The sequence below is a fragment of the Cibotium barometz genome, chromosome 51, assembly GCF_041138505.1.
Source record: "Cibotium barometz isolate CiBa-2024 chromosome 51, ASM4113850v1, whole genome shotgun sequence".
Classification (NCBI taxonomy): domain Eukaryota; kingdom Viridiplantae; phylum Streptophyta; class Polypodiopsida; order Cyatheales; family Cibotiaceae; genus Cibotium; species Cibotium barometz.
Genome location: NC_141096.1, coordinates 8,646,229 through 8,657,137, shown reverse-complemented (window position 1 = coordinate 8,657,137; position 10,909 = coordinate 8,646,229).

The following is a 10,909-nucleotide window of genomic DNA, read 5'->3' as shown; positions in this document are numbered from 1 at the left end:
ACAAGCGTGGCCACCATTTCTTTAGAAGAGGGAATGGTCAAAAACTAGTGAATTATTAAGAAATTCACAGTTCTTGGCTCTTGGGAGGAGTAGAGTAATAGTGCATAAAACACTATTAAGCTTCAACAAAGGGGAAGGCTTCTATGTAAAGGAAAAAGTAAGCTTCTAACCAAGCAAACTGATTCTAGAATTTTCCAAATCAGTTTGGTCAATTTTTTATCATTTTTAGGTCAGTTTAGCTTACTTTTTGGAACTAGACTTGAATTAGGAGAGAGGAGAGATAAAATATCTGAATTTTTGATAATTTTAAACTCCACCACACATGTGAAGTAGGCACCTCCTTCATGAGGGGGGGGAATTCCCATTGTGAGGTGTCAAAAATCCATTTTTTTAGTAATTCCTTTGGTCCTTAGTCCACTCTTCATCTTATGTGAGTATTTACTCATTTTTGGGGGGGATTTTCTTTATTTCTTCTATTTATCTTCTCCACACATTTGGATGAATCTGATTGGCCCCTCAAAACCTTAACTTAAAATTTTTCAAAAATCTGGACCCCTAGGATAAGGCCTCTTGAACAGATTATACTTGATTTCTAATGCACCTTCTGAAAAACTTTTTGAACTTCTATTTCGGGGGAACTTATTTTAATAAGAAGAGATATTTTTCCATCCAAAAATATTCAAAATCTGAATAATCTCTCTCTAGAACATTTTCTCTCTCTAGGTCAAAATAGGCAGAAACAAGATCTTTTATATTTCTGAAGAGGGGATTGATTACACGTGAAGATACTGGACATCCTGAGAGGCCGGAGAGGAATCTTACAGCTGTAGATGTGAAAGACTTCAAGGATTGGAACCAAGGAGCCAAAAAAGTTATGTATTGGCTCTCTATCAGTATACAAGACACCATGATTGGGCACATACAGGATGCCAAGTCTCCCGAGGAGGCATAAAACTCTATGAAACGAATACCAAGGCACGAAAGATATAGTTGAAGAATTAACTTCATACTGTGGAGAAAAAGAGTATGTCTGTGAATGACTATGCATTGAAGATCAAGGGTATTGTGGAATCCCTTGCATCTATTGGCGTTTTAGTAGATGATGATGATAAGGTGGGAGTCTGTCTACGTGGTCTCGGTCCACAATACAAGGCGTTCAAGATGTCTATTCAGACTCGGGAAAACATTCCCAATTTCACAGATTTGGTGTCTATGTTGATTATAAAAGAGAAGAGCTTGGGTGAAGACCAACAGTCTTCACAAAACAAAAACAGTTCAGAGCAACAGGCCTTCTACACAAGTTCACAAAGAGGACAAGGTAGAGGAGGCCGTGGACACGGCCAAGGAGGTGGTCGAACAGGTAATCAGAATTATGGCCAGCCAGCAATAACAACAGTCCCACAATTCACAACAATAACAACACGTAGGTGGAAGAGGCCAATTCAAAGGCAAGGGGAGTCAAAGAGGTCGTGGAAATTGGTAAAGGCAGTATAATGATACACGTGGATGCTTTTATTGTGATAAGCCTGGACATGTGCAGGCAGATTGTTTTATAAGAAGCAGGCTGACATGCAAAATGAAAAATTGCAGAGCAAAACAACTACGCATCCTCGAGCAAAAACAATGAGGATAATGAAAGGTTGTTTGTTATGTAGCATGTCATTAATGCCATGTCTGAAAATGTTGAAGCAGCACATAAAGATGATGTATGGTACGTTGATTTAGTTGCCATGACAAGTCATGGGGAGTGGTTCAAGGAGATGAAAAACCTTGAAAGACCAAGTTTTGTGGAAACAGGGGATGACACTGCTCATCCAATTGCCCATGTTGGAGATGTGCCATTGTCTATGCAAGATGGCAAAGTGAAGTACCTTGCAGATGTACTTCATGTTCCAAACATAACAAAGAATCTGGTTTCAGTTGGCCAGATCATTGAGCAGGGTTTGCACGTTCGGTTGAACCCTGATGGTTGTTATGTTGAAGACTTTAAAGACAAGTGCAGGTTGGTTGCAAAAGACAACAGAGTGGGCAGAATGTTTACATTGAATATAAACATGCCTGAAGTGAGTGCTGTGATGTTTGCAAATGGTTCAGGAATTGTTGCAGACACAGATATTTGGCATAAAAGAATTAGACATGTGAATGTGCAAAGAATGAAGTCTATGCAAACTAAAGGAATTGTGACAAGGCTGCCAAAGTTTAAAGTTCAAGGTATGCAAAAAATATGTGAAGCATGCCAATTTGGAAAGCAAACAAAGCATGTATTTCCACGTGATAGAAATGTGAGCAAAAATGCACTAGATGTTGTGCATTCAGATGTATGGGATCCTATGAAGACCATGTCTATGGGAGGCTATAGGTATTATGTGACATTCATTGATGACCACACAAGGAAATTGTGGGTATACTTCATGAAGGAGAAGGGTGAGGCATTCACTCATTTTTAAAATTTCAGAGTTATGGTTGAAAAGAAAACAAGGAAATATGTAAAGTGCCTAAGGTCAGATGGAGGGGGAGAGTACTTCTCCAATGAGTTCTCTAAATTTTTGAAGAAGAATGGTATTTGGAGACAGTTTACATGCAGATACACTCCGCAGAGCAGAATGGAGTTGCTGAGCGAAAAAACAGGCACATTGCTGAGATTGCGCGAGCATTGATGGGAGAGAAGAATATTCCGCATAGCTATTGGGTTGAGGCTATTTCTACAGCAGTTTACATCATGAACAGGACTCCAACTGCAGCCATACATGATGTAACTCCAGAGGAGAGGTTTACTGGCAGAAAACCTGATTTGTCTCATCTGAAAGTCTTTGGATGCATTGCATATGTGCATGTGCCAGATGAGCTATCTATCGTAATAACAGAAATTGAGTCTCGATTTACGGATCCATCAGTCCAGCCTAACCCCATCCAGTCCCATGGATTAGCCAACCGCCCAACCACTGTAGTGATGGGATCCAATTTAGAATTTGATTTTTGTCATGGGTACGAGGGAAAAGAGTTCCCAGGCCCCCTAGCCGGATGTTCATGCAAAAATGAAACTAGTCACACCACTTACACACCCAATATGAAATTGCCTTTTTCACAGATTCAACCAGTTTTAAAACAATCCTTTAATGAACCATAGTATCACTGATCACAATCTTCCAAATTATCCGGTTGATTCTTAACTTCCCATCATTCCTTCATCAGAGTATCTATGGCATCATTGGCAACCAGAACGCTCACCACCTGTCCACTCAGGGGCCTTTTCAATAGTTCCTAGCCCATAATACTCGGTTATATAATCATTTATAAAAATCAAGATGGAATCTCGTTGAAGATCAGCAAGATCAACCAACATATCCATATAAAGAGCCATGGACTCATCCATTGAAGACCAGCAAGGTCAATCAACCAGATCCATGCCCGGTTTCAGAAAACAACTCTTACTCCTTGTTCCAATATCTTCCTCGATGCACGTGTGGGTATCCTAGGCGACCCAGAGCCGGAGCACTGTATGGTCAGCACCCTCTAGGATCCTTCGCACAGGTGACCTAGCGCTTCACTCATAGGCCGCTTCCTTGGTCCCTCATCCACCGTACCGGAAGCTCACCATTTTAATCGAACCGAGGCTGGTCAAGACCTCGGCCGACTTTGCTACGCGAGACGTCCTCCATTGACTCTCCGTCCAGCAGTTGCAACTTTATCAGTTAGGTCTCCACGACCTTAATCACAAGACAGTCAAAATGCTTCCCCAGCATTCTTGACATAAAACAGCCATTTACAAACAGTTTACAAATACAGTTTCTATATTAACTCTCATTTTTCCACATTATCCCTCATCAATCCCACATTACTTATTCCACATTCCATTTATATGTATACTCATCCAATCACATCATTTTCCATCTCATCACTTCAGATTCCTTCACATCACATATCATATATTCACATCCATACATATATCCACATCCACATCCACGTTCACATCCATACATCCACATCTACATCCATGCATCCATTTTCACATCCACATACATACATCCACATCCACACCTACATCCATACATCCACATCTATATGCATATATTCACATCCACATTCATACATCCACATCTACATGCACATTCACATCCATACATCCACATCTATATGCATACATTCACATCTACATGCATACATCCATATCCACATTCATAAATCCACATCTACATGCACATTCATACATCCTCATTCCTACATCCACATCTACATGCACATTCACATTCATACATTCACATCTATATGCATACATCCACATCTACATGTATACATCCACATCCATATCTACATCCATTCATCCACATCCACTGTCACATCCACACATCCTCATTCATACATCCACATCTACATGCATACCTCCACATCCACATTCATACATGCACATCTACATCCACATCTACATGCACATTCACATCCATACATCCACATCTACATGTATACATCCACATCCGTATCTACATCCATTCATCCACATCCACATTCACATCCACACATCCTCATTTATGCATCCACATCTACATGCATACATCTATACATACACATCCACATTCACATCCACACATCCTCATTCATACATCCACATCTACATGCATACCTCCACATCCACATTCATACATCCACATCTAGATGCACATTCATACATCCACATCTACATGCATACATCTATACATACACATCCATACATCCACATTCACTCATCCCATACTTAATCTTATCACATCTCATATAACTCTTAACTCATCCTATCACATCTCAATATCTATTTATAGAATACAAGAGAATTCTTATATTTGATATAAGATTTCTTTACGCATGCATAAATTCTATTTTTAGGAGAATAACACTTTCGAAATAAAATCAATCTTTTATGCATCTTCCTATGCATAAATTCATTTTAAATGAGAATGACACTTTTGAATTAAAATCAATCTTTTATGCATCTTCCTATGCATAAATTTATTTTAAATGAGAATGACACTTTTGAATTAAAATCAAATTCTTTATGCATCTATCCATGCATAAATCCAATTTAGTAGGAATTACACTTTTAGAATAAAATAATTTCTCTTATGCATCTTATTTATGCATAAAATCCATTTATGATGAAAATCACACTCTTAATATAAAAATTATATCCTTTAAGCATATGTTTATGCATACAATTCTTTTATGATGAAAATCATTCTTTTAATATAAAAATTTTATCCTTTATGCATATGTTTATGCATACAATTCATTTATTATTAAAAATTATTCTTTTAATAAAAGAATTTCTCTTATGCATCTTAATTATGCATAACATAAAAATCAATTTCTCCATGATTATAATAAAATTATTTTAATTAATCTAGGATGATAATTCCTAGAATATGGTAGGAAGTCCTCTTTTCATGCTTTGAATGAAATTATTTTATGAGTAATTTTTATAAAAATTTTACCATAGCTCCGCTACTATGACTAATAAATCTCAATTATTTTAAAAGATAAAGCTTATCATTAAGAGAATGATTAGAATGATCCCTAATTGGATCATTAACCCATAATGGATTGAATCATCAATATTCATGAAATACATAAACTAAAAACATAGGGAAAGCCATTAATTTGGTCTTAAGCATAGATTAATCTTGGATTAAGGAAAAACTTTATGAAAAGCTTCATTTGGATTGAGAATAGGTCATGAGTATGACCATTTCTTGAGTGAGAGAGAGAAATTACATAAAAAAAACCATTAGAATTAAGCATAAATGAAAATTTATTTAATTCTTTACTAACATTCATTAATTACTTCAATAGCATTATCACTCATCAATTAACTTCAATAGTATTCATCAATTTACGTAATTCTTTACTACCATTCATCAATTAACTTTAATAGCATTCAAAAACCATTCCAATTAAGCTTCTCAAGCTTGAGAGGGGTTGAGAAGAGAGAAACATTGAGAAATTATAGAAAAGATCAAAATTCACCATTTACCTTGCAAATTGCTTGATTCTTTATTCACGGTAGAGGCCCCCAACCAATCAATTGGTTTAGTATGTTGATGGAGCCACCAATGGGGATTGAAGAAAGAGGGAAGCTCCAAATTCTCCAATTTGGAGAGAATTTTAGAGAATAGTAAAAATTAGCATTATTTTAGCATAGTTCTAATATAGTAAAATTCTCCTCCTCTTTTTTCAAAGGACTCGTGTTCTATTTATAGGAGAGGGATGCTCTAACCAAGGCTAACTGATTTCTAGAATTTTCCAGATTCAATTTGGTTGAATTTGGACTAGATTTGGACCTAGTTTGGTTACTTTTTTTAATTCGGTTTGGTTCCTTTTTGATTTGGTTTGGTTCAAGAGAGATGAGAGATAAAAATATCACATTATCTTTGAGTTTAAAACTCATTCAAGCATGTGAAATATACACCTCCTTTAATGGACTCCCCTTCCTTACATATGTGTCAAAATGGAATGATTATACCCAAAATATCTCATATTTTTAATATTGCGCATAGTTTTTTACTAATAAACCTTGTACATTTTCAACTCTTCATCTTATGTGAGCATTTACTCATTTTTGGATACCCAAATTATCTCATTTTTTTGATATTACTCATAGTTTCTTACTAATAAACCTTGTACATATTCAACTCTTCATCTTATGTGAGCATTTACTCATTTTTGGATACCCAATTTATCTCATTTTTTTGATATTACTCATAGTTTCTTACTAATAAACCTTGTACATAGTCAACTCTTCATCTTATGTGAGCATTTACTCATTTTTGGGTATCTTCTTTTACAAATTGGATTTATCTCCTCCCTACACATGGATTGATGCTATTGGCCCTTTTGAATTTCTGATTCAAGGGAATTCATTTTAATAATATGAGAAATTTTTCTATCTAAAAATATTCAAAATCTGAATATTCTCTCTCTAGAATATTTTCTCTCTCTATGTTAAAATGGTTAGAAACAAGATCTTTTATATTTCTGAAGAGGAATTTAATTACACGGGAAGATGCTGGTCATCTTGAGAGGTTGGGGAGGAATCTTACAACCCTAGTATGTATTTGGTTAAGTACCTTTTCATATGTGTGTACTCTTATCTTTGTATATGGTGTGTTGAGTGTTGTGTGAAGAAGAAGAAGATTTTCAGCCTCTCACCTTGTGTGTTCTCTTTTAGGGTTTTGTGAGTGTGTGTGTGCTTACAAGAGCTCAAGCTCTCTTCTCCCCTACATCTTTTCATAGCCAACCAGTATTCATGGACATAATACAAGAGCCGACAGGATCATTAAAGCAGCCAACTAACCATTTACATCAGCGCGGATAAAACTTCTCTATTTCTTAAGTACATCTAAGTAAAGTAGTCATCCTAGCAGTCTAGTATAGATAATCAGTCTAAGCATCTTGCATCTGCAAGGCATACAAGATTTACCCATGTTTTTTTGGGGGGAAGAATGACATCCATAATCGAAGGAGAAAATGGAGTTTTGGGCTTCAACTAGACAAAACGGGTTCTCTTCCACATAAGAAGACGGATGTGACTCCAACATCGCCTGAGGAGGTATAGACTTCCATGACTATGGAGACGGTGTGTGAAATGATTCCACAGATAGGTCAGTGGTTTTTCAAGTTTTCCAATTAGATTTTCAAGTTCAATAGTCTATCAGAGGGGAATGTCATATGCACACCTAGTTGGTAGTCCTCTGTGTTCCTCACCTAAAAGCTTTGAAAGCATGTGACAAATTAATCATGATGTTTGAAAGCTTTAAAAGAATGTGACACATTAAAACTAGGGGAATTATTGGAGAAGTAGGATTATACTTGAGTTTCAAGGACTAGAATTTGGAAACATTTCAATGTAAAAGACTGGTTTATTGTTGTCCTTGCTAGCTTCTTGTAGTTCCTCTTCTATTAGGTCCAGCCTAGGTGGTTTAGGGAAAGTTGATGTTACAAGCTCAGTTACCTACTTAATGCCAAACTCAAGTAGGTCTTCGTCCCCCTCATCCTTGTATTCCTCCTCTCATTTCTCGTTCGCATTATATGGTCTGGTCTATCTCCTTGAGAAACCACCATCACGGTGAGGTCAGGATTTGTATACTCCTCATCGTACAATGATGTATCTTCGTGGATATCAATATGGTTGCTATCCTCAAGTAAGGAGACTAGTGTGCTATATCAAAACTCCGTCAACCTCCAGGATTGACTTGCACAATTTGCCACCATGGATTGCAATCTGAATTCTTGTAAAAGAATGCTTGTTCACAATGCATTAGAAGAAAGTAAGGTTCTTTTCTTGCTCATTAGCAACTTGGAAGAGTCTATAGACCAAAAACCCATGGGCTCTATTTTCACGGTAGCATATTTGCCTCTATATTGTGTACGAAACCAACGAACCTTCAAAATGACCTATAATAAACATGTTCTTGAATTAGCACCGAATACATCAACATGTGAGAGAATGAATCAGTTTCTAGAATGACTATACGTGTTTCATAAAATGATAATTAACTTCATATATTCTCTCTAGATCCCAAACATAACCTAGCTCATCATCTACAAGGTTCATGTCATGGGAACTTGCACAAGATTGTTGTTGAAACGATGCAACAATGCATGAGTCTTGAGTAATACAACTCTAGCAAGCTCCACCTCCTCAACTATGTGGATAAGCACATGGACTTGGATATCAAAAAAATGATGGAGGCAACTCTTTTTCTATCAAGCATAGGAGCTCTATGCTCTCTAGATTTTTTTGTGGAATCTCCCAAGTGGCTATTTCCTTTGACATGATCAACCTGGAAAATGATAAAACACCAATCGCGATAACTAACTTCAATTGCAAAGAAGAATCCTAGACACATTTTTGAAGGAGCAGTACCTTGCAAGCACCGAAAATGGTATATGATATCTCAAATGCCCTTAGTTAAGCATCCATCAATTAGAAGTGGCAAGATATGCTGCAAATAGTCCACCTTTGACGTTAGTATCCATACAAATTAACAAATTTCAAGAAAGATAGAGCCATTGCCTACCTTTAGAAATTTATGCTAGTCATGTGTCTTTAATCCAGAAAGAATGTTATCATCTATAGTAAACATGTTTCGCATGATGCCAGTCATGTGTCTTTAATCCAGAAAGAATGTTATCATCTATAGTAAACATGTTTCGCATGATGCACCATAGCCTGTAGTAGGTGTACAGATTGATCTCATCCTATCATTGAACATGCACCATAGCATGTAGGTGTACACCATAGCCTATAGGTGTACAGATTGATCTCATCCTATCATTGAACGTGCTCATATAATCCTTTGTCAGTATCCATGGTGTGTGATGATAATTCATCTTTCCTCTTTTAGAACTTAATATAGGCCATAAAGATGGTTTATAGCTTTGTTCCTTCAAATCCACCCTCGTAGCCTCTATATCTTTGATACCCATAAGATGTTTTCAAAGGGAGTGTCCAACATTTTTTGAAAATATGCATGGGGTCAAGAATATATGTTATTTTAATTCTTTCTAATATTCCAAACTAAACCATATTGAAATCTCAGGTGTCATCAATTTTTTCCCTCTATCTTTGTGACAATCCTTGTTGCTTGTGATCTTTGCATCTCGATCTAAAATAGGTCCAATTGTCCATTTTCTATACCACTCTAGAGGAGTCATTTGTATAGGTCATGCTCCACTCTCAATCCTTCTAGGTAGTGAAATGTCTTGCCAATTATTTCGATCGCAATGTGTCCTTCCAGAAGATATATAATCTTCTGTGTAAAAGATATATATTCTTGTTGAGATTCTTGCTATATTTTGATCGTAGACAATCTCCCCATGGTGGACATGCCTTGTAACCCTTTTTTGATAGACCTACGAGCGATCAAAGTCTTAGTGCAATTGTTATTTCACGTCACTTCAAATCCAAACAAAGTAACTACAATCATGTACATGAAGAATACCCATAGGCAGGATAGTCATGAATAGTCCATGTTAGAATGCCGCAAACCTCAAAGCCTCATTCTCTTGTAGACTTGGATATGTCAAGCACTTTTATCCCTTTCCAGAGTTGTAGATCTTTGATGAGTGTGCTAGGTACACACTCATGTCTTTGACTTGTCATTTTCTTGCATTGAAGTGTTGTACGATTCAAAGTTTTCAAGAAATATAAACATATCGAGTAGATACAATTTCAGACCATGTTGCTTGTGCATGTACTTGGAATTAATAAACTCAATATTAGATGCTTCTTCTTTATGAACATGAATGGTAGTAGGTTGTAATCGATTATCACCACCAGCCAAGTTTACCACTTACTTGATGTATGCAAAAATGGATTAATTCCATCAAGACCAATACCAAGTTTTAAGTGACAAGGTTCTTGACTAAATTCTAGCCATGTTCTATCAATGTACTTGAAATCTTCATAGTGGGATGGAATGCGTGGGATCCTGTCTGTGCTCACATTCTTTGTTGTCCATTCCATTTGATAACTTTGAGCTCCAATATAGGTACTCTATTCATAGGGATAATGGACAATGTCTTAGAACCTTTATGAGGAATAAGTGTTGCTCCCTCCTTAAAATGTGAAGCACCGTATTTAGGACAGGGAACATAGTTTTGATGCTCTTCTGGATATAAAATGCAATCACTGCTGATGCATGCATGAATCATTTCATAGTCAAATCCAAGACTCATCATCATTTTTTATGCCTCGTTCCTTTTTTTTGGTAGAATATTACTAGAAAGTAATATGACAACAATAACAGTTTATTAGGAAAATAAAAATACCCTATCACTTAGCATCCATGTATTATTGTATATGATCCACTTAAGTTAGTAATGCTGAAACTAATAGATTTCTCTAGGAGTAGTGAGATTAGAGATTCAGGATGGAAGG